Source organism: Symphodus melops, assembly GCF_947650265.1.
Source record: "Symphodus melops genome assembly, chromosome: 10".
NCBI classification, from domain to species: Eukaryota; Metazoa; Chordata; class Actinopteri; order Labriformes; family Labridae; genus Symphodus; species Symphodus melops.
Window position 1 is genome coordinate 8,151,853 of NC_136700.1, and position 26,002 is coordinate 8,177,854.

The window sequence follows — 26,002 nt, forward strand, 5'->3', positions numbered from 1 at the left end:
ATGGGCAATGCTGCCTCTCAAACAAGGCTTTTTGATGCAATGCAGCACCTTGCATTATATAACTTTAATAACAGCATTGCTTCACTACTCCTTTAAAAAAAAAGAATCTGTGTCGCATCGTCCTTTATCTCAGAAAAGGTGTCAGCACCAGTAGGAGTTAATATATTTCAAATGCGATTATGTGCTGTCCGGTGCCGTGAAGCTATGGCCAGCCTCACAGCTGTACTCGAATTTGTTGTCACTGTAAATTCACTCTGCCTGAAGCCCCTTTGGCATCATCTTCAGATGCACGATATTACCTCTCTACCTCTTTCACACCCCTGCATCTTCTCCATCGCTCTATTGTAGAACACTTTATTTAGATTTTTTGCTGATCATGTAATCATGTTAAAGCTCCTTTTCCCTTCTCATTAAAACAGTGTTATGCTAAAAAGTTTGATGAAACATCAACCTCTCAGTGTTTTTCTGGGTCAAGTGCAATATGAAATACAGTAGGCCTAGTCAGGGATGCACCAACACTGGTTTCTATGGTAACTGCAGGGCTGTATTTAGTGCAGTTGTTCCAGTGCGCCTGCCTCTCTGTTTTCAACCAGGCGAGAAAGAAAGAGTGAAGACCATTCCCTGGGGGGGGGGGGGGGGGGGGCAAAGCAGAAAGTGGGGCAACATCTCCTGTCACTGTCAAACAAAATCTTTCAGCCCGTGAAGGGATCATATCATGCATTCATTAGCTTCTTTTTTTTCAAAGAGAGATGATGCAGAAAGAAAGGGGGATATTCAATCAGACATTTCACGGTCTAAGACACGAACAACCCTATTTATCTGTTCACACAAACTCAAACTTCTGACCTTTCAAGTCTTTTTAACAGTGTACACATAAAGGAAAACATAAATACTCTCAAAATTATTCATCATTTGCATTTAAAATGGTAAAAAAATGAATAAATAAATGTAACTTTTTACATTTCAGCCAACCCCGATTTTTTTTTCTTATGCATCCTTTTTACATTATATGAACTACAGCGATTTACTTTACAGACAGGGCGGGTAATCTTGTCCAGATATACTTTTTAAAAATGTTGGTTGCGATTGTCTTTGTTTCGACAGTAATTAATAATTCATGTGCTGTGAAAAAGAAACAAAAAAAAATCTGTCATATGTAGTAGTTTGCGCTAGTGCATGTAAGTGAGGGGCGCGGCTTTTGAGGGAGCTCAGAGGGGAGGGGGTGGGTGGGATACAGAGAATGGAGAGGATGCTACTTTGAAAATCATCCTCGGTTTTAAAAAATGACCTACCCTGCCTTTAACTCCTAGTTATGATAGAAAGTGTGGACTAAAACATCAATTTGTGGTATTCTTATTAGAAATAGGAACTTCAGTTTGTTAAATGTATACGAACCAGTGTGTTGAAACTACTACAACATTAACATACATTATTGCTGCCATAATGACTTTACATAATGAAACAGTCAATGCATTCAATGGTGTCTGATGGTATAATTACTAAAATAGCTTTCACAGAGCTGACCTGGATTGTGCTATAAATAGCCTTCATTAAGTCTCAAGTCCTCTCAGAGGAAATCAATAAAAACATGAACAGGTAACATGTTTATCTCATGAAATACTTAACTCATCTGTGGAGTAGTAGCAGTTTATTAAAAAAAGTGAACTCAGGAGCACTCAGTTGGTAGAGCAGGCGTCTAATGTACAGAGTCACAATCCTCTGGTTCCCGGTTCGACTCCTCATACTGACACTATTTTCTCTTTTCCCATATTTTCTTTGTATTTACAGCTGTCTTGTTCAAGTACAGGTAAAAAAAAAAAAGGAAATTCTAATATAGAATAATGTTAGAAAAAGGACCTGTGCTTATTGCAGAATTCACTGGCCCATTGCAGCTTCAGGGTCACTGATCTAAAACTTGTCATTGCATTAAGCACAAAACATGGTTTGGCCATGAAGGGTGCAGCACCCTCTGGGATATCACCCATGCTAGCATTCAACAATTACTGTGAAGGTGCAAGAACACTCTGACCCCTGTGGACCTACACTGGCAGAATGACAAGAGCTAAAGGAAGCTGGCTGACATGAACAACAAGCCTCCAAAGGCTGATAAACACTTCATAATCCTTGCAAATTGCTGTCCGGGACTTTGTCTGATCAAGACTCATTTCTCCAGGCAGAGACCGGAACATGAGGGGCGACCTTGGTATTGTTGCCAACACCTGCCTTCCGATAAGTGCACAATGTAACCTAATAAAATATTCTGAAGAGGTGTACAGAGCCAAGTTTTAACAAACATCATCTAACCCAAACCTGTTATACTCAATTTGGAAAAAAGGGGGAAACACTCTGGGGCCCACCCAAACCTTTAAACACACAACTCTTTTTTCTGTAGTTATTGGAAATAGCCTGTTGCAGCCAGCCTGCAGTACCTTAAAGTCACAGAAATGAGGTCCCATCCCACACTGTGGGGATGGCTGATCTAACCAGGTGGCAGTCATCACGCAGCGCATCAGCCCCTTGTCTACTTCCAAAGTTGGTGTAGCTGAGACGAAGCTCAATCCAAAGACCTCACAGAGGCAGCATTGAGACTCTCAATTGGATTGTGACTTAGAAGAAAAGAGAAAAGTGTTTGGAATTCATCAAAAAAAGCTAGGGCAGCTGGAGGGGGTGCCCTTTGCTACGAGCACATGCATGGGTTAAAGGGGTTAAAGGGGTGAAACATCATCTGCCGCTGATCCCTGACTAATGACCTTAAGGCTCACCTTGAAGGTGTAACAGAAAGAAATATCCAAGAAACCCACCCGTACATTTCTACAGTGTATGAGAACAAGTGGGTCACTCTCTTCTAAATTAATTTCGTCTTTATTATTGATAATGTGCGGAACATCTGGACCACTGTTCCAGCCTGGACTGCTCGTATACACCCAGCAGCTTCCAGTTTAAATATTGTATAGACCTGCTGCTCACCATAAAACGTGACTTGGAACACACACAAAACATAATAATTTGTTTGAAAACACTAAGATGCATTTCAGCTCCAGATGACAGGGGGATATGAGAAAACAAGGAGAGAAAGTTCAATGCAGGAGCACTGTGGGATGTAGTATTCAAATGAGGCTGGAGTGGAGGTACGACGAGGGAGCGTCTGTGGCTGTTTGAAGTGTGACAGTGTTTCCCTGCCTCCACTTTGCTTCCAGCAACTCATTTCAGCTTCAAGCATACAACTGCACCTGTCACACAAGAAACTCTTCGAAAAATCTTACCCTTTAACAAAACATTGAGTAAACTTTTTTTTTTTTGGTTAATAAGACACGTTAGAGCTGAACTTATGAAATATTTTTGATATTTACCCATTTCATGTAATTGTTGTCTTTTAGCATCTTCAACATCTTGTGACTCATCTGGTGCTGCTTAAAATCACTGCAGCTCTAATACTGGCACTTATTCTGTTCCTTAATTTGAGCAGCGAATGCATTATGTGAAGTAATGATTGAATTAAGGGTTCTGGCCCATAAATGCCAAAAGCAAACACAATCACAACATGTGAAATGTTCTATGAATAATGCCGAATAAAGGTACGAGGAGGGAAATGAGCCACAAATAAAAAGGAGCTCTGTTGTCTATACACAGTTAACAAAATGTGTTAATGGAGAGGAAACGGTACGGACACACTTGTTTTGCTTTGGGAGAAAGACAATAAACAGTGCTTGGATTTCATCAGCTTCGTAATGGATGAAAAAATATGTTTTTTGATGCTTTAGCAGGTAAAAAGAATAGTCAATGCCTTGAGAGTTGCGTTAAATTCAGGGCTGTGACTGCAGTATGTGTGTGTATATATACATGTGTATATATATACATATATACACATATACATATATACATATATATATATATATACACAGTATATGAGAGAGAGATAAAGCACCACCTTGACATGTTGTTCTTTATTGTGTTCTACTGTTGTTTTTCTGAGAGCAGCCACTGGGGATTTTTCTGTCAAAGACTAACATAAAGAAGCATTGTTGACAAATCATAAAGAGAATATGCTTAATACTATTAAGTATCACACATGCTGCACATGTTATCTTCTTAGAAAAAAATGTATCAACGATAATTTTTTTCTTTCAAAAAGTAGTTTTCTGGTTGTACAGCATAGTGAATTAACAGATCCCTTAGTCTGCTACAAGATTGCTGCATTTATCATTATTTGCCAGAACTTATTCGGTCCCACAAACGGTCGTATGTTGTTCTGTTGTCTGCTCTCTTGATACTAGCTTAACTTGCATGTGCTTCACAAGAAATCTGTTGGAATGCAATGGGTGGGGAGGGGGGCGGCTTTTAGTAAGAAGCTGCCTCAGAACAATGTCGATTTGAGGCAATTACATGACTGACAAGGCAGACTGGATCAGAAGACAGCAAGGACTGATGTTATCTTTGTAAAGATAATGAAGGCAGCCTGACAGGGGGAAAAAAACACTCACACCCTATGCACAAGCTTTTATAAGGGTTTGTGGGCATAAACAGGAATAACATGACCACGAAGGGATAAAGGGGTGAGATGTTGGATGTACAGCGGACACACAGCACAGCTTAGTTTAAATGATCTATATGAGCACAAAGGTTGCATCATATTTTAATGGCACAACAACTGTCTCAGAATAAATCACAATTCATTCTTCATCGTGACCCCTAAATCAGAGAGAATGGAAAATCATTTTGTTTTTGTTGAACCGCTGCTATGTGAGCATTTAACACACTATAATGTGCTTAGTATGTCCTAAGTACAAATGAATCCTGGAGCCATTGAAGCTGTGTCTTCTCTGTGTACAAATGTTTCAATTTAACTAAAGTGTAAGTGAAGAGCCTCAGCAGGTGCTTACAGCCGTTCTGTTTATACACGAAAAATAACAGTTTTTAAAATTATTATAATCAATCTCTCATTTTAAATGGGACGTCTGCTCCTGGGTAATTGCTAAATGAGATGGATGTTTCGAAAAACAAACAGAATCCAGTTTACACAATTAACATTTGCAGCCCAGCGGGGATTTACTTCAAACTGGTGTAGACCTGAAATACTTGAAATAAGTTTAATTTCAATGAAAAACTGCAATTATGAGTGAATTACCTTAAACACGCCATGTTTGTGTACACTCTGCAAAATCTGAGCACATTTTTTTTCAGAAAAAAAGAACAAACAATTTTACAGCCAGAGGACAAAGTGTGAAAAACAAATGCTGGAATTTATTTGCCAAAATTGGTGTTGTTTAAACAAAAGAATGAAAAAATGTGTTCAATATTTATTCATTGTCTCGTCTTTAGGGCCTCGGTTGAACAGCTGACAGTTATAGAAGAATTGAGTGTAATACAAATGTCATACCAATGTACAGCTTGGAGAGTCATCCAATGGTCTAAACAATCTATGAGATTGATATTAAATTATAGGAAACAGTTCCAAGGTGAAATATGTATCCGTCCAATATTCTGGCACCGCGGTCTTTTCCATTTTGCTGTCAGTAGACATTCATTTCATTTCAGCATAAATGATGGACTACTTTATTTATCAGAGCTTGATGAATGTTTATTGATATGTGTGCTGAAGTCTATAGGGCCTCTGTCATACCTGTGTCATTCTATGATTTATGTTTATAGTTGTTAACCCATCTCAGTGAGTCTCTGCATTCCTGTTTTTGTGCAATGCTTGTGGTGTGCTAGTCTACCCAGTGCATCACGTTCAACAACAACTGCAATTCTATTATTGTCCTGAAGGAAATGAAAATTGCAGCAGGCGCCAAGACATGACCGCTATGCAAAAAACAACATCAGGAATATACATACAGACATACAGAGATTTCACTTAACTGAAAAACCAAGACACTCCCAACCACACTGAGGCTGGAGTGTTTGGAAACTGCACACTGCCGATTTTAGCAAACCAAGCCGCAATACAACAGGTAGGGACAGATTCTATAAAAAATGGATAAAGTCATTAACACTTAGCACACCTTGAACGACTTCATCTTTCTTAAAAGTACAGGCGCTTCTGAACATTTTGACATGTAGCCTCAGTGTTGGGTATAGAACGTAATGTATTTTATATAATGGTTCCAAAGTTTTTATTATTTCTTTTTTTATTGAGGAACAATCTCAATGTGTAAGCTAACTCCCAGTTCCTTTCGCTGTCTGCTGTTCTTCGTGTTTTAACAGTAACACATTTTGACACAAAATCAAAAAATCAGTATTCTTAGTTAACTTTTCAAACACAAAATTATCACAAATTCATCTTGAGGTAGCTGATAAGTAGCTTATTGTTTATTGTGCACAATTGTTCCTATTGTGAAAATTAAATTACAATTAATTGGCAGCCCTGCTTTGCACTTATACTAGACTACATACTCTATTTATCGACATTTTATATCCACGTTTACTTCTCACTCTTTTTACTTACAGTGAAGATTATGCATTTATATGATGAAACGTGATACAATTTTTAAACTCCAGCAAAGCAGATGTATAATGAAGTAGCTTCAGGATACAAATGATCCAAATGATCAAGATTTCCAGCATCACCGTACTAATTAAATGAATAAATAATAAACAACTTCCACAAACGGAAATAATGGCACAACCACAATGTCAGATAATATATCACGACAATATTTTATAATTAACTATCCATGGACCATTCCCGTTCATGTGAAATATTTGACATATTTAGTACATTTAGCTGACAAGACTTTCTTCTGATTGGATTTTTAGAAGCAGAGTGGAGTGAAACTTTATTTTTACTCTGTTGATGTTGCAAAGAAAACGATCCAAATACTTCTTGCACCACCTGATGTGTGTAGTGCTGCAAATTTACCAATTAATTTAGACTTGAAATACAGCTTGACACATCCCTTATTGATTTTTTTGTCAGAAAGAGATCTGCGTTATCTTAGTTTACACATCTGACTTGGAGACAAAGCCGAGATATTCCTGGAGATGGTGTCTCCTGTTTGATTTATAATGAGTGATATTGTAGAGGAGTAATCTAGTTTTGAGGCGCTGGGGGCCGAGGGGAGAGCTGTACGACTGTGAATAAAACCACCTCCAGACTACAGAGCTGTCATTAATCACACCCCGGGCTGGCAGTGCGATGCCTGCTGCTATGTTCCCTTTCGACTCTGTCGTAGGATATTTGTTGCTTGTCTCTAGTTTTCCTCTCTAGCCCTCGTCATCCCTGTCGTTAATTAAAAGCATGGTGCAAATTTTCAGCTCTCTCCAAAATGCACAGAATCATTCTCTTTTCGGGCTGCTCTTTGGCCCGTCTCTTTTTGTCCGAGAATTTGTCTTCCTCTGTCAGCAGCCAGTGCTGACATGCCACTACATAGACTGGCTCTTTCTGCCAGTCTTTTGACAACATGAAAACTTTTGTAAGATAAAAAAGTATGCTTCTTTTCCGTGAAGCTTAAGACACTAATGTGCCTTGTTTTTGTCATTGTTTAAGCTGCATTTAACACATAGTCATCACTGGGTTTGTAGCTCCTAAGCTTATGGGAAGTGTGACTTATTGTGCTGAAAAGAGCAGCATCTGACTGTCAGTGAGTGTGTTAGACAAGGGATGGCAAAGTGTTATTTTCAAAATGAAACTGTCACAAGAAGAAAGCCTCTAAATGGGTACTGCTTAAATGTAGATTACATGTAACTGTTACGTAACAGCAGACCCTTATGAATGGAGCGCGGACAGAGGCATTGTACTGTATGAATTCATCCTGAAAACAAACAGAAGTGATTCTTGGAATAAACAGCCTTAACATCTTTTTATGTTTTCTGCAAACACACCACTGTATGCACCGAAGATGCCAAACATGCTTTCATAAGACAAGTAAAGGAATGGGCTGTCTGAAGAGTGCTCCATTAGTGCTACACCTACACTGCTCTTTTTCTCACACATACAAGGTGCATCATTTACGGCTTCTGCGATTGTTTGGGTATGCACCAAGCTCCTCTGGAATCTGCAGCAGAAATTGTCAAAGACGATCATTTCATTCCTCGTCAACTTGGGCGTTGAAACGCTCGCAGTCGGAGTGCAGCGGAGAATGTTGATTTCGTGGCAGACAGATGCCAACTTTCATCCCGTTAGAGTTTCCTTTGGAGCGACACTATGTTGGCTGACAAAATTAATTCAAAGTGAGCCTGAAAGTCAATCTCATGGGGATACCAACAGCAGCATATCCAAGCCTCCATATGCAACTTTTGATCAACTTTATGCACTCATATAAGGATTGACATTTTCAAAAGCTTAATGAGGCTTCACTCGGGGTTTCATGAAAAGTTAACCGTCTGGGCTTTCCTAAGTGGTTTAATAGATTTTAATAGGGGTAGAGATTTTTTACATTTTAAGCTACATTTAACACAGAAGCTGTAAGGAGAGAGTTGGGCACCCTTCCTGGCAGTGTAGGTCTAATATTGTTGTAGGCGGGGATCTGTGCCCTCAGGTGCAGCATTAAAATCACCAAACAGAGCACACAATACACTCAAAGCTGGCTCCCCAAAGTTTGGACTGCATGGTGTGAAAAGATGTTTATGGTCTGGTGGAAGCACTCAGATTTCAAAGGAATGGTTAAGATTTATTTAGTATTGAGTTCATTCAAACTACACAGCCATTTATCAGGCATAGAAACGTACTGCAGCAACAGCAACAACAGCAGCAAAGCTATGGAGTAAATAAAACAAGAAAATTCACTCAGTATGCGGCTGAGGTCATCTCACAGGTCAGGCAGCAATATGGTTTTTCCTTCTCTCTCAGACTTTTTCACTTCACTTTCACATTCGATTCCCTACGTACTCACATGGTAGTTTTAAGTAAAAAGGTTTTTAAATCTCAGGGTGAATTCTCTGTCTGAGTCGCTTGAAAGATAGTCAGAAGTTAATGTCAGTGGTGCTCTGAACAGGCGGCAGTCATCATTTATGAATTGAACTCATTAGTGTTGGGTTTGCTTTTTTTGCATGAGTAGGCGGAGGTGAGCTGGAAGTGTCAGTCAAGCAGATTTAGCGAATTGAGAAAACATGGGAAAATATTCCATTTTTTAAGTTTTGATAAGCATGAAATTACACTGGACAGTAACATCAGCTTCAATCAGTAAAAAACAGACAATTACAAGCTTTGCCAACAGAAGCTTACAGCCTACCATAAACTATTACCATAATAAGTGTTATGTTGACAACCTTTATTCATTAAATCCTTTTCAAATCCTGGTTACAAATGGCTTCACAATGGCTGCAAAATTAAACAGACAAGTCTGACAATTAGATGTTTTTTGAATGAAATAAATCAATATATCTAGAGGGAAATTAAAGAGTTTCTAAAACTAGAATAAAATACAGAATTGTTATGCGTCTCCTTGTGTAGTTAAAGGCAAGGTAGGTCATTTTCTCCAGATACACATTTTCATATTTAAGATTTTTTAAGATTTTGGTTGACATTGTCTTTAGGTCCTGACAGTAATTAATGAATAATGTTATCTGAAAAAGAAAGAAAGAAAATCCCTCATCTGTAGCAGTTGTGAACTCGTAAAAACGTCGACAAATGTCGGCACTCGGTACACGTTTGATAAACCAATCAAGCCTCTCTACCCCATGCATGCATGAACCCACACTCAAAGCATGAGCTGAAATCTGCTTCTTCACCAATGGCGCTAGTGCATGTAAGTAAGGGATATGGCTTTTGAGGGAGCACAGAGGGGAGGGAGGTGGGTGAGAATGGAGAATAGAAAGGATGCTACTTTCAAAATAATGCTAGTTTTCGAAAATTACCTACCCTGCCTTTAAGCGACCCTGTGACTCCTGTGTTTTATATCATAGTACAATCTGTGTGTAATATTTATTTGTGCTATGTATTTGATTACTATGGAATAACACTTTATTATTATGATATAATAATTTGATACTGTTTTAATTCTAAAGAGTATTCTTCAGTGTTCACTAATAGTTTACAGTGACAGCCTGATCTGGCGGTGGGGTGCTATCTTGTTCAGGAAGACTCATTCTGGCTCTTGAGCTCACATCAACAGAGTCGAGGTCTGTTGAAGATGACAATGCCTTTTTGGTTGCAATGGCAACAAAGGGCCATTGAGTAGGTTATGTTATGAAACGTACCTTGTGTTATATCAAATTACATGTAAAGGTATATTTTGTATTCGTTAAGGCAAATATAGATTTCTTTACTTGGGCTCAAGAAAATGTTTAGCTTTAATGTTAAATGTAGTTAAGACTGTGCTTACTAATCCAGATCCAATAGTTTGAAAGGCTAGTGAAGTTAACAGATTTTCCCATATGGGGGTGTTTAACATTCTCTTTTTTCATAAAATGTGAATAAAAAATGAAATAACTGTGCTAGAATGACTAATAAAACACACTTTCTCAGAAGGACTTATAAACGAAAGATTCAAACTGAAACTTTTTTATAATATATTTTAAAATCTACTCCCTGAGGTCCTAATTTAAAATAAATCCGACCTTTGAAGTTACACGAGTGTGAGTCTTTGTCCCCTATGTTAGGGAGACACTATTGAAACTGAACTCAGACTCTGAGTTATTAATATAGACTGTGACACTTTCATCTGAACATGAAACATAAGTTTGCATTGACAGTGGGAGTGTTTGAATGTGTTTCCACTCTTAGATTGTCACTTGATTCCAGAACCAAGTTTCACTGTTGAAAAGGTTATTAGAAAGTTCTCTGATCTCTAATATCAGGTTTTCATGACCCCTGTCCACTATTAAAGTTGGCTAAATGTTCAACATGAAAAAGGGGTCTTGCCAGGGTTGTGAGGCAAACATGAGTTGGAGGAGTTACATTTTAAATATGTGCAAAACACACTGCACGTTTTTAAAAGCTCACATCCTATCTTGTTATCATATCTCCTTATTTTCCATCTGAAATCAGAAGCAAGCAGGGTGTAGGATACACAGATATTTCCTTTGGCTAAAATATTAATTGAGAAATGTACTACAGGCCTGATCCTCATTTGCTATTTTTTTTTCGAGAAAGTGTTAAATACAGTCATGAGATGTGTGATATTTTGAACTTCTATGTATTGGCCCCTCTTACTGTAATCTGAACAGTGACATTTACTACTTCCATATTAGATTTTAGGCTACAGTAGTTATGTAAGCGCACCCAACTGGTGTCTCATTGTATTATTCTCTCACAGCTACAACAGATAGGCAAATAGCTGAAGCAGTCTCTATCTATTCTCAATGTATTACTTTTTAAGGGCACACCATCAGAAAGTGTTGCTTTCTGCGAATAAAGAAGAAGCTTATTTGCACAATTTCCAAACTGAAAAACATAAAATGTTTGATAAGGACGTGTTTGAAACCATCATTATTAAGAACAGAAAAAACGTATTGTTCTCAAGATGTAAGAAAACATGTTTGGTACCGACAACTAACATGTCATCAGCACTTTAATACTCTTGTCCTAACAAAAGCAGACATTTTAAGGCAAATATTTAAATCACCTTGTAAGCGCTAATTACATCACGTTAGTACATTCTGTCAAATAAATCTCTATATATTTTTTATCGCATTTTGTGGAGCCTTGTTAGTATATTAAGTTAGACAGGTTGTTGCTGCACGCCACATGTTCACGTTGACAGAAGAGTGTAAGCTTCAGGGCACAGCAGTTCTCTGTCTCTGGTAATTATTTTAAATCTCATGATGCAGCTAAAGGCCTGTTCAGGCATCACTGACTGGTTTGCACATACTGGAGCAGCAACCCATTAATTGGGCATTTAAAGGGCCAGATTGTCTTTTCTGCACGTTTTAGTCAATTTACCAAACATCACATGTACTCAGCATGACTTGTGCATTTCAAACCTTTTAAGTTATCCATGAACGCCTGGCTTCATTTGAATGCAATCACAAGCTCTTTTTTTGTATTCTTTCCAATCTGAGAATTTTGAGAGAACATCTTATATGTTAAAGATTATTTACAATCATGTTGCTTTCAAATCATCCGTTTCTGTTTGTTTTCTCGTTATAACCTTTGACAATTTGTGCAACACTATTCGTGGAACACTATTCAAGTGTTTTATAGGCTAAGGAGCGCTGTCAATGTGGTTTTTAAGTTTTGAAAGTTCTTTGAATGTAAGAAAATATTCCTCACAAATCAAATACGCTGTAAGAAATGAGCTTAATTCCTCCCACAGATGGAGTTTGTCTCCCAACTGGGAGTCTTATATTGCATATGCTTGTCTGAATTATGATGCAATGTTGAAGCTACACAAACCTATTTACTGGGCCTAATGTTGGACTCTGGATTCAGTTGTTTGTAGTCCCAAACTTGATAATAGAAAGGTCTTGCCTGACTATTCACCTGGGATGAGTGCAGACTGAGCTCTGTTTGAGGCGACTGGAAGCACTGAAGCGTTCGTTTACTGACCATAAGTGCTCGGTGTCTCTGGAGGAGCAAGTCGGTGAAGGGCAGAAAATGCTTATTTTTTTCTCCTTCATACAGATTAAACAACAAAAAAACACTGAGCAAAGCAAAGTCACTTATCAAATGCAAAGTTTAAACCTGAACATATTTGTTTTTTATCGCCTCGCAATGGATACATGTGAGGCTTTGTCTGCTAAGATTTGCAGGACTGTAAACCAAACAGTTACTACCCCACTTCTGAGTAAGAACTCACAATCCTGTGACCAGCACTAATTGACTCTACAATTAGCATTTCAAAGAAAATCTGGATAACTCAGCTACATGTGCACATTTTGGGAATGGGAAAAAGTCAAAGCAAAATGGGAGATAGACACTCAGGAAACAAACAAACAAATGTATTCTTCCTTGCCTATGCAGATGCAGATGTTTGACCATGAGATTGACAGATCACATCAGGCCGGTTCTCCCTCACTGATTATCATCAGCGGTCATAGGGTGGTTATTATTACCACTGCAGATCAATCAACCCATCCAAAACACTGTGCATCTGTTTAAGGGTTTCTGTATTTGATTTCCTTAATGCTAAATCGAAAGCGAAAGTAAGATATAATCACTCGACTGCCATGCTCTTGAAGTTGATAAGGGATGCAGACTGCACATTGATTTACTTATTTACTTGTTTGTCATATTTGGGCTGGAAGTGGGAGCCAAAGTAAAGAACATCTTTTGTGGAGATGACTTACTTGCCACTATGATTTAACCTGGCAGCGAAAGGTTGTCTGTGAATAACCTGTGGATTTGTTATGCATATTTTCCTCTCTTTAAAAGCACAAGCTGTGATGTCTGTAGTTTTTAGATAAAGGTCTTTAATATGCTTTAAAAAAGATCCATCCTTAAAGACCATGTATTCAGGTCTTCACTGCACTGTGGATTAGACCCAGTGACAGGGGTCTTGCTAAACTCCTTCTGTCTGGGTTATCACTCTCTGACAGCCCACTGCTCTCTGATCGTTGCTGCCGTCACAGAAACATGCATCACACACCAGTAAAAGCGCCTCTCCTCCGCCCACTCTCTTTCTGCTGAAAGTCAACACCACAGTTTCACCACACATGTATTTACGTGCTCACAGACTCCCTCACAAGACACGCATGCACATGCACACGCATACAGTACACAGATACAGACGCCGTTCCCATTACGGTGACAAATCTTGCCTGAGCTGGCTCCCATCTGTGAGTCACGGCGTGGTGTGTTTGTACGAGTCAAACTCCCCCGTCATCTGCCTTTCACAGATGGATCCGTGTGGTGTCCGAGGGGCCGTTGTCTGGTGGCCGCGATCAGAGGACGCTTTGGATTCAAACCCTCTCATGATCCGGATCAAGAACAGACACATATTTCTTAAAGCTTTGAGGTGTAAAGGGGGCAACTCTCCAACAAAAGGGTCAAGTTAATCATCATGGCTTGACTGGGTTTAATCCATAAAACCATGACTTCGCCCTTACATAGCTTACTCGGCTCAATCTCTGCACTGATCCCATTTTCTCTGTATACATATCCGTTCTTTCACTCCGGCTCCTATTTTGCCCATAATGGGATTAACTCGAGTGACACCAATCTGAGATCTTGCGTTAAACTCTGCGGGGTGAATCTTATTCCTCTGGTTATTCCCATAAGGGATGAAACATGGCTTGGATTACATAATTAGATCCATCTCTGCTGCCTAAATGTAAGGGATGACACATTGATGAGAATAGCTCCGAGGATTCTCTTCTTGTTTGCTGCCGGCAGGGTCAAGATGCCTTCAGGAACATAAAAAGAAGACAAAACATGTTAATGAATGTGTCTGCTAGAATATGTAACGGGTGCCATCATAAATAATGAATGCTGTCAAGCACAGCTGGAATCAATGCAACCTAACACCTCCTTAGTCACTTTTCCCAGCAGGTAATGCTTTGTCCAGCTATTACCTGTTTGGGCAATAAAGATCAAATAGGTTTACGCCGCTCCTACACTTAAAACAAAATACGTTCTAGGTTATTATTGCCTAACCCACCAATAACTTTGGAAACGCAGCTATTAAAAAAGCTTATTATCAAGCTCCTTTCCGCTCGGTAATAAAATCAACGTGGAACAATTGACCTTGGCAGAACAAAAGCCCTTTCATTCCTCTTCGCCTCATTCATGGTGCAACAAGACATTAGAGAGCTGTTTCATTGCTCCGGCTCTCAGTGCTCCCGGAGCTGTTAACAATCAACAGTAATGTTTTTTTTTTTTTTTGTTCTCAGTGGTCAAAGGCTGCCTAATATAAGGCCATCTTGTTTGCATTTATGCAACAATGTGCACAAAAGCACATGTTGCTGGTGATTAATGTGGAGATTCATTGAACTTTTATAAACCATATTTGACCTCGTTTATGAGCATGCGCCTCCGGCTATTTCATCAGGCTTAAAGATGTTTTCAGTTTCTTAGAAGGTGCTCAGATTTAACAAGCGTCTTTTTTATTTTGTTTTAAATTCATCCATGCATATTTATATGGATTAAAAATCTGCATTCTCATGCTTTAAATGTTTTATTTACTTCAGTTCAGGTTTTTTCTGGCTGTTGGATTAATGGATTCTTATGTTTGACTGTGCAGGATTTGGCTGATAAAAAAAAATGTAATACAGTATTTTTCATCAGATTTCATCACCTGGCCCTTACGCTAACATCTAATTTGCATACAAAAGAATTAAATGAACCAGCACTAAAGATCTCTGCAGTGTAGCTACATTAAGAGACAATCCAGTGGAAGGTTGCATCAGTCTTAAATGGTGACACTGTGAACAATCAAGCAAATTGCACAGGAGCTTTTTTTTAAGAGCATGTAATGTACTGTATATTCTACATATGCAGCCATTATCACGAAGGTAGAGACTTAAAAGGGTTTAAAGTATAGGATGCTAGATAGTCTATTCAGCTGCCTGTGTAGTCAGAAAAAGGAGTGTCTTTGGCAAAGTACAGAGATATCTTGTAGTTCATCGTGGCTCACCATTAATGCTACATAAAAGAAATAACCGCATTATCACAATAAAATGCTTTCTGGTTGAAATTTGCACATTTACCTCACTTATGGTCATAAAAGGGTACATTTGGATCTTTAGAACACAAGTTTGATCCTTTCATCCTTCATAGTTTATAGTTTGATTTGTCTTGTAGCTAGTTTTTTATATATATATAAAGCTGTAAATGTCATCTGTTCCTCACTCTGTTGTTTACGTCCTCATACAACCATAAAGTCTTCTTCAGATCTTTAAAAAAAAAAGAAAACCAGTAATATACACATTTTAGGCTTCAGTACTGCAGATTATTAAAGAACCAGGGACAATTTGTTAATCGTGTCCTCTGCTGACGACTGTAGAACTACAGTATCTAAAGAGGAAATACTCCTCTTTGCAGTGACCATGGGTTTGAATCCCTCTTTAGCCTTCTGCTGCATGTCATCACCCGTTCTCTACACCTGTGTCTATATATCCAATAAAAGCAAAAATAGATGGGGGGGGGGGGGGGGGGGGGGGGGGAATGAATAAAGCCAACCTTAAAATCTTGACTATTCCTTGACGATCGAGTTTAATGCAAATTCTCCAGTCTCAATTTAATGTTTGTACAATTAATTTCCTATAATTGTGTTTTTTTCACTTGTTTCTTTGCGCTTGCTTAGCTTATCATACTGGTCCTAAGGATAAGTCTTGTGACTTAATGAAATCCCCTCAAAACTGGCACAACATAACTTTTTTATATGTATAAAAAGTGCTATATAAATAAAGCTCCCTCTTTTTAAGGTGTTGTCTGGGTTGCGAATAATGGCTGAGAGATGTCAGTCTTCACATTCAACAATAATTCCATTATTAGGCAGTTTCAAAATGTCAGTCAGTACTGAATGAATTTGTTGTGGCCAAAATACCCTGCAGTTATTGGAGATTAGTGGCAACATGGCATCCTAAAAGTTGTACTCAATAACAGTTTATCAGTAAATGATTAACAAGGCCATTACTTACCACCTTTCAAAGGCTTGTGGGTAACTGTTAGAAAGCAAGCTCCAATATACCGTATTTATTTTCAACGCTCTCTTCGTTCTAGGAGAGGCACTCAGTGCTGGCAAGCTGACTCCACCTGCTCTCCAGGGCACGACAACTTGATTGACATTTCTTCGCAATTTCTCAGCAAACAGTCAGTTTGACTGGAGGCCTTATTTCATCATTGCTGCCTTTCTCTGCCCCTCCTGAGGATCTTTCAGTGCTGGATGGTGCTGAGAGAACATTTGACCAGTCATGTCATTAACCCATGCGCACACATGCTTATATTTGTTTATTTTTACGTTTTATTCTCTTCTCCAGTTGTCTTCAGTTTTGATTGGGCACAGATATTCCGAACAGGGTGAGGCCTTTATGTTTGAGTGTGGAAAATATAAAGCACAATGTTATTGTATTAAAAGGATTCTTTCGAACGGATTGAACTCTTTATTGACCCATTAGAGAAATTAAACTGGACATTAATGCTTGGCAAGAGGTCCATTCGTACACATCTGAGACATTAAAGATGCAGAAAACTGATCATTTCTTTTCATAAAACCCTAAAGTAAATAGTTTTTGTGTTCTTTCCATCAGAGCATTTTCAAATACATCTAAATGGAAATCTGCAGTGTTTTAAGCAGAGAGGCTTGAGCTGTGTCTATTGAATGAAATGTAAAAAGATGTTAAAAAAAAAAAAGAAGCTTTCATGCTCTAAGACATGAAGTTTCTTTTAAAAAGTGAGTTTGAACCTGATTCATGTTCAGACATAGTTATTGACATGAAAAAAAGAAGAAAAAAAACGTCCACGGTTGAGGAGCGAAATGGCTCTGGCGTCTATGGTGGCTAATTCTGATTCATGGAATAGAGAGAGAGCTGTGTTCAGGATGTTAGGCTTTAAAGAGTTGTCTTTTTCACGGGATTATCTGCGAAGGAGGAAGTCAGTATTCAGACGCAGCTGACTGGCACTGCGAGATCAGCTTCCATCCAAGTAGAACACTTCTTCAGGCATGCAAAACATGCAGACTTAAGTCACATAATCCCTTCCAATATCAGCAGGATGTCAATACGCCAACGTGAATGGATTGGATGCATCAGTTTTTTGCGGGCTTACTGTTGTTTCTGATCACACTGTTTGCATTGGGAGCTGGCCGGTTGCTATTAATAGCCACGGCAGTGATATAAACGTTACTCTGGATCCTCAGACAAAATGATGACAAAACATATTTAGACCATTGCTTGAAATGCTGTCGTGTCTAATAAAATGTCATCAAGAGGATCCCAGGCTAAGTTTAATTCTTTGTACCCCAGTGTTCTGGCATTTATGAAGCCTGCAGATATTGGAGTAAATAATTGGACACACAAAGCAAACACTTGAGCACATCTCAGGGGCTAAACAAACAATGGCTCTCTGCACATTTGGTGCCCGAATGAGGCTGTAACTGAGGATCTTAACTAGGCTTTTCTGGTGTTTTGTGGAAGCACTGTTTCCTCTGCATGACTAAGCAGGGCTGGCCAGCACCAGCTGACCATGTTAGAGAGCTGTGAAACAATCGCTTTTAGGCAAAGGGCTTACATTCACATGTCGCTAAATACTTGAAACCATGCAATGACCATCTTGGCCTTGGATGCAATATTTCAGGGTGATCTTTTTATATTCTATCAATATTTTCTGCTACTGCTGCAGCTCGGTTCCTTCTGCAAGGAGCTCATTAAAGTTTCATGACATGATGTTGTAGTGAACTTTACAGTAGGCTGCTGTAGGATGATTTGTAAAGATTTCGTTGATCATTTGAGTCTTTTAAATTGTAGAAAATTGAACATTTTGATGCTAAATCATTTATCGAAAGATATATAGATTCATCAATGTTGCATATTCTTAAAGCTTACCAGTAAAGTGGCTGAGTGCCAGGAAAAGACCCTGCTGAGGCTGGTGCTCAATAAAAAGCTATGAATTTCAGTAAACGATAGCGCTTTAATTGAGTTTAAATGAATGTAGTTAACAGACAAATCACTGCAATTACAACCAACCATGAATTTTTCGCTGCTGATTAATTGGTATTTCTGTAATTGCATGCGCTGAAATAAAAAAGGTATGTAGCTATTGTGTGAGTGATTTGTAAATTATGCTTTGTGTTGTTTTAAACTGACAGTACTAGAAATCAAAGTTAAAATCCTACAAAATTGAAACTTCTTCATACATTGTTCTGCTAGAATATGAAGGGGGCTGTTAAAGATTCCTTCCAGTCATTTCAATACCATTTCCTTTTAGGATTGGCTTGCTGTGTTTTGGATGATTTGGAAAATGAAGCCCCATTTCTACCTTCAGATTATAAGATAGGCTGTAATAAGCGCCTGTAAATGACACATCTGGGTTTAAAATATGCCTGAAAAATGCTTTAAATTTGTCTCTACAGATTACTTGAAATGAAAACTTTTCACTTTCCATTTCCAACCCAGACAGTGCTATAAGCTTCTGTATCTCTTATCACACTTTTCTCCTCACTAAATTAGTAGACAATATGATAGATGGCTAATTTGATCAGTGATGCCCAATTGAAGCACAGTTCAAACTTAAGTTATCACATGTCCTACATGGCAAAGCAGCCGCTCAGAGAAGCCACAGCCTTGGTTCTCTCTTTGCTTCTTTATGCACTGAAACCTTCAGTCAGTAACAAAAGATGTGCTGCTCTATTTTTCATGGGTGTGTGAATTCAGGCTGCACAGTGGTGACTTTCTGAGCATGTTCCTTTTTTTCTTTTTTTTCTGGCTCAGGCCAAGCATGAACACGCCAGGTTTGGTGATGGAACAATTGTATTCAAATAACAGCTGATTTCGCTGGTTGGTGCCAAATGGACATAATTAAATATGTTCTGAATGACGACTGAGACTGTGTTTCTGCAGGGCAACCAACACTCTTTCACTTTTTGACACCTTTATTAAATTTTTTGATCAAATCTTTAATTTTATTACATTCAATACATGAGAGGATATAATGTGCTGCACATGAACTTGAGGGTCGTTGTGATTGAAACCATGTTGCACAGCCACCAAATTAATGTCCCACAATACAACCAATCCATCAAAGTGAACTCAAAAAAATATTAAAATCATTGTGGTCCTTTTATGCGTTAAACTTTAATCAACTGTCATGCCCTCCACTCTATCTCTGCTCTTATAAACAGCATGCCTCATGTATGTGGAAGCTATGCAATATGAATCATTTATAAACCCAATTACATTGACTAATAATGAGTAAAACCTCACCTTGTGGATTATGTTCAGCAAGGAATAACATGTGTGACTGAATGCTTATTTCCTCTCTTTTTGACAAACATTTTAAATAGAAATGGCAGGAGACTACGTTATTAGTTTCACAGTTATTTGAGGATTATTGAATAGAACAAGCACTGAACTCCAGACCTTGTAACTGTTACAAAAACAATTGACGATGTAGTGTATCACTCATATCATCAGAGTATAATTTATCATAGAGTTCAGTTCACATGTATTCATGTTAATGAGCTAGTACACAACAGCACTGTGTTTTGAGCTCCATCAAAGATCCCACAATCATTTTATATGCCAAAAAAACCCCAGCACTTATATGATACAAAATGGGTTATCAACATCAGGCAGCAGATAGGAACAAATACACACATTTTATTGCGAGACAGTTCCTGTATTTGTAACTTACTGCACAAGTTTCAGTGTGAGGTAAAAACCTGCCCATTTGCAGTCAAAGATTGGTGAATTTCAGTGTCTCATCAAACTCAAATTAATTTTAAACAGGAACACGATGTACCCTCAGAAGAAGGGTATTTGGAGTGCTGTATAATCGTATTTGAGTTGCTGTATATTTGTGCTGTGGGCCTTGGCACCTCTTGCATGGGAACAGTTTACTGGAAGGAGGAGTCAGACTGGCTTCTCCTGTCAGCCCATTAGGAAACAGTCTGCTGCTTTCAAAGAAGAGCTGACATAATCTGCCATTACAGAAGCTTTTACCCAACTTCACCTGCTAATTACACCACACATTTGTTCAGGGTCTATTCATGTTCTGGGCACATGGAGACTATTCTTGGTGCAAGCAGCTTTTCCTTTTTTCTTTTTTTCCCTTTTTTTTTTTTGCTGCTGTGCGCATGCATGTTTGACATTGTTCAGAATATTCATTAAAACAAAAAAAAAAACATGTTTATTTTGCATTAAAGGCCTGTGTTGTCGCTTACATGTTGAAGCACAGATTTCACAAACAGCAAAATGGGATATGCAAATAATTTGGCGGTACATGCACTCAGTAGTAGCCTATTAATAATAGATTGAGCTCATAAATCATGACAAGCAACGAAGAGGACGGTAATATTGGAAAGGTTGTATGTGGCCCTGTTAAAGTAGGGAGCCAGAAGTTGCTGTGTTAAAGGAAAGTAGTCCTGCGTGCACACTGTCTCTCATATCTTCTGATTATTTATGTGGTACGGCTAAATGTGCTGAGCATGGCTAAGTGTATAAATAGCTGTACGGACATCATCAGAGGCTTCTAGCTCACAGGGGAGGAGGGGTGAAGAAAGCTTACTACCAGAGCATCAGATCATGAGCAACAGAGACGATACTCCCTGACTCATCAGAATTGGATGGAGGCTCTGATCCTTGAATGCTGGCAGTCTGCATGTTAGGGGCCCTTGGGTAACCCTGTTGACCTCTGTGTCCACTGGTATCCAACTTTGTGTTGTTTATTGCATAATTATTCATTCGAGATGACTAAGGGCTTTATTCAATTTCCATGATCCCTTTGGTTTGCTGATTTATATATGCGGGAAGTATTTTGGATTCACGCAAACTTGCAAATGTTCCCATGTTTTTCTTTATTAAAAATAGCTGCCCAACCCGAGCGATTATTAGAGCGTATATTATGTGATGTGATGCTCTGAGGCAACTTGTATTATTGCTCAGTGTCACCACGGACACTGTCTGCACCACAGCGATGTTTCCCTCCTAACAAAGGGGGTCGTAACATCCGAGTCACTCTCCAGTAAATGCTGGCGTTAAACATCAGCGCAATTTTTTTCCTCATCATTTTGCACCTCCACGGCCGATTATTATCTCTGCGCGCTTCAGCCCACTGCGGTGCGGCCCACAGTACAAACCTCTATACTTTGCTGGGGGTTGTTGCCTTTTGTCTGGAGCTCTCTCTCATCTCTGGAGGTCACATTGGCTGCCCTGGAGGTACTGGTAATGGTCAGTGTGCCAACTGTGTGGGCAGTGTAAGAGAGGCATATGTTGCTAAATTGCACTCAGAGGAGGCAGCATTGAAGGCTGTTTTGAATCTGATAAATTTGACAACATGCTTAAAAAGCACTCCGTTATTCAAACAGTGAATAGGACATTTTTCTCATTCTTATTTTGTTTCCACTCACCGTCTCTTCTTGTTTTATATTCCTCTTATATTGCTTCCAAAGACGTACTGTAGATTTACCCGGCAGGATGACCACGAGGCCTTACTCACACTCAATTTCCTCGTCTTTTTGCTGCTATTTCATCCCACTGGTAGAGTTCACTATCAAATATGTGATCCTTTATTTGATTTTTATAAGAGGTTTTATAATAGCAGTGTGGGTCCCGGCCTTAAAATGTTTATTTTAGCCTTGTGGCAAGTCAAGCAGAGAAATATGGATGTGCTGTGTGCCTAGCATTTTCACACATGGTTTAGACGCAGCTACACAGAGGCCCTGTAGCAGGTTCCTTTTCACTCTTCATTAACAATTCTTGAGGGTGTCTAGACTGAGAGGCGATAATGTTTTCTATGGGCATCACTGGTCACACACTAAAGACTAACAGGTATTGCAGAATACAGACACTGGCATGTTTCAGCTCTCACTGTGAAACCTGTTTAGTGTCTGCTGAATGCCCATCTGCAAAAACACTGCAGAGTCAGAGAGAAAAGGGGAATAAAAGCTCCATTTAGTCACTATGTTAGGACCCCCCCCCCCACACACACACACACAGCTACAGAATGAGTATGTAATGAATCAGCATCACATATATTTGACCATCATCATACACTGTACTGACAAAACTTGTATTATTTTGTACAAATGTGTGCAATTGTAAAGCCTCGGACTTTGTTGATTTGAAAACCATTTAGAATTTAAAGTCACTTTGTTCCGGACAAAACATCCATATTTGTGGGTCCATCCCGGGAAAACAAAATGGAAAGAATGATGCCATTTTCTTCATTTGAAATAATTAAAAAGATTTCCTTCACCACATCTGGGCATAATTCACATCATGATGTGAATTTAAAAAGCTGAGCTGACTAAATCGAACATAGTGCTCGGACAAATCATGGTTATATAACTATTGTCATTCACCATCATCATCATCATCATCATCATCATCATCATCATCATTATTATTATTATCAGGCTTGTTAACCTGCCTGATGATCACCAACACATCCTCCCTGATTGGTCAGAAGCTGTCAAAAATCAATGGAATATCATAGAAGTTTTGAATGCTGGACTGTATCTACAATGTGTGGCTGTATCCATGTCCTTTTCCCACCACTTAAATCCCATTTCTGTGAAGTAGGATAGCCTGTCCTGTTTGATTTTCACACCAAAAACAGCCTACCTGTTGCATCATCAACCTCTGCCGCTGGAGCTGTCTGTCATTTTTTTTTTCCATTTAGATCTTTTCCTCTGCATCCTGATCTGAAGCGATCACATAGAATTGAGTCTTTGCTACCTCCTCCCTCTCTTTCTTGTTGATGGAATAAAGCGCCCTCTGTGCTCGCTATATCCAGATAAGACAGGAGGTTACATTTCAACAAGTCATAACTCATGTTGACTAGTGAATTTAGGATAATTTATGTCTTTAGCAGGTGCAAAATGAATGTATTACTCAAGCATCAAGGTTGATGCTCTATAGTCCTATCAGCTGCAGGAAACTGCTGTCAGTTGCATGTCCCTGAGTACCTGCTGTTGTCTCTTATCTCATGTTTAACTGTTAATGATAAATGACTAAGCCTGACATTTGAATATTATTTGTCACTACGTATTATATGAAACAATTTATTTTTTCTCAAGAATACTAAGTTATGATAAAAACCCTGTTAGACTTTAGAGAGTTGAATAGGCATGACATGTTTCTAAGTGGCTCATGTGTTTCACATGTAAGTATGACAGTTTTTTTGTTGTTTCTTTTTAAACATTTTGGGCTGTTTTTGCCTTCATTGGATAGGAGAACTGAAGGGAAACAGGAAATGTAGGGATTACAGATTGGGGGATGACATGCATCAAAGGGCCGAGGACAGATTCGAACCCACGGGCTCTGCGACGAGGGCTCATCTGTACATAGAGCTCTCAACGCTCAACATAACTTACAGAATATGGGCGCCTTGTTTTATTATGACTGTCTTCTTCAAATAGCTTCACATTTTTTGGCAAAAACATGTCCAATAAAAAAAAGGCCTTTCGAATGTTTGACTTCTTGCACTTGGATATTATTTCTAATCATTGTTTCAGTATTTTTTGTGCGACATTTTCCAGCAAAAACGTCAAATCTGTTAATTGGGACAATACAATGGCAAAATAATTGACCATAAGAATCATAAGTTAACGATCTAATATTTGAACTGTATCAGTGTGGCTGTCTAAACTAAACGTTCTGAGTTAAATAATCCTCTAACATTTGTACAAATGAAGATATTACTAGGAGCAGAGGATGCGCTCAATGACTTTTGATCTTTGAAGGATATTTTGAAGCGAAAATGCTTTATAGTCGAGTGTGCAGCCTCTCCCTCTCTTCCTCTTCAAATTGCTCATCCCACTACTGCTGTGTTTTAATTAGAAGAGTAACAACAATAACTCAAATGTGGAGGAGAAAATCCTCTCACAAGCCTAATTGCTGTGTCACTGAATTGAAGTCTGTGTGCGTGTGTGCGGCAGCGTATGTGTTTGATGTTTCTGCGTGGGAGTTTGATGAATAGATGAAGGGGCAGTTAGCATGCAGTCACTATACATGTAAGATTACAGCTAAAGTGGAATGAACATAGCTCTGGTGATAGTTGCAGCATGAGATGTGTGTGTGTGTGCTGTGTGTTTTAATCAATTCCTTGGGTGTTTGATGCTTCAGGGAACATGAACACAAGATGGACGTTTCGGTGGAGTGCGACATGCGTGAAATTGTACTTCTCACATCACTGTCCTAGGTCAGTCGGAAAGCCGGCCTTTACACGCCATGGCATTTAAAAAGAAAAGGATTTAAGGACTTAAGTTGTAACAAAAACTCAAAAAAACAATTCATCAATTATTCCTGAGGTTTTAGATTTAGCTTGAAAAATTCCCCCCCTGCATGTTAAGGGGGCTGACATAAGGACTGGAGGGATTGAGCCACAAACATGACACTAAAGAAGATGGAGAGGCATGTCATAGTTGGCTGTAATAAATGACCTCAGAGCAGCCTTTGAAGGTCGCTCTCAATGTCAGGGTCTTTTCTTTTAAAGACCTACCTTGTTTACACTTTGTACAAGTCAGAGTTCAGATTTGTAAATATGTCTGGCTTGGACAAACGCCTGGTGTTGTCTTTGACTAGGCCTGATTAAAAGCACTGTCGAGATCTTAATCAAGATTGTTGCTTTGGCAATTAAACCTGACAGAGGAGTCAGGGAGCGATTCCTCTGTTCTCATTATTCCAGAGAAAATGATGGCCAAAGGTGTGAGGTTGTTTTTTTTCTTCATCAACAAAAAGCGACAATTAACTGTGGTTGGTCCATGTGCACCTTTAGTTGTGCAATGGGGAGCAAGAGCAGGAATTGTTTTTCCCTTGGTTGTTTGAACGTACGCAGCAGTTTCAATGACTTAAGAGCTCTTTAGTTCTATTAAAACTTTTCTTCTTTTTTTTCATTTTCCTGCAGTTTATTTTCCTGCACACAAAATAAACGCCACTTAAATCAGGGTGTGCTTGAAACCGCTGAGACACTCAACTCACACTAGCTCTGATGTTGATAGTTGTGCACTGTATTTATGAGATGTCGGCTGGTAAAATTGACAGATAAAGATGTGGGAAGTCCATAAATGCAGTTAAGTGCAGCATGATTTTCTGAAGTCAGTCACTGGAATAAACTTGTTGATTTTTCTGTCTGGCAAAAAAACATTTAAAAGGATCGAGTGATACTGAGCATGTAAAATGGAGGGTGGCTTTTTATGCCTGTACAAAAACAAACAATCAAACAAGCTAAAGTGTAATGAATGTTAACTGGGTGTTTGTTCTGCTGTAACACAGACTACATGAAGTTCTTGATGACATGTCTTACTAACCTGGTAAATCTGCTAAAAAAAAAAATAGGAGTTCAACAAGCAAAAAAGTACAAAACAAACATTTGCAGTAATCTAATATAAGAAGAAGAACAGTAGTAGTATATAAGTTTAAATAAGCTACGTACTAACATAGTGACATAGTGACTAGCTAACTACGTACTACTTAAGTTATTAGCATTTGTAATTTGTTAAATTGCTTAAAAGTTTGTTATGTTAGC

At 38.7% G+C, this 26,002-nt stretch overlaps 1 protein-coding gene across 1 annotated transcript in view; it reads left to right on the forward strand.

Annotated features, from left to right (window-relative positions):
- Window positions 1-26,002, forward strand: part of LOC306830409 (leucine-rich repeat and fibronectin type III domain-containing protein 1-like) — a 107,472-nt gene that overhangs the window by 30,369 nt on the left and 51,101 nt on the right.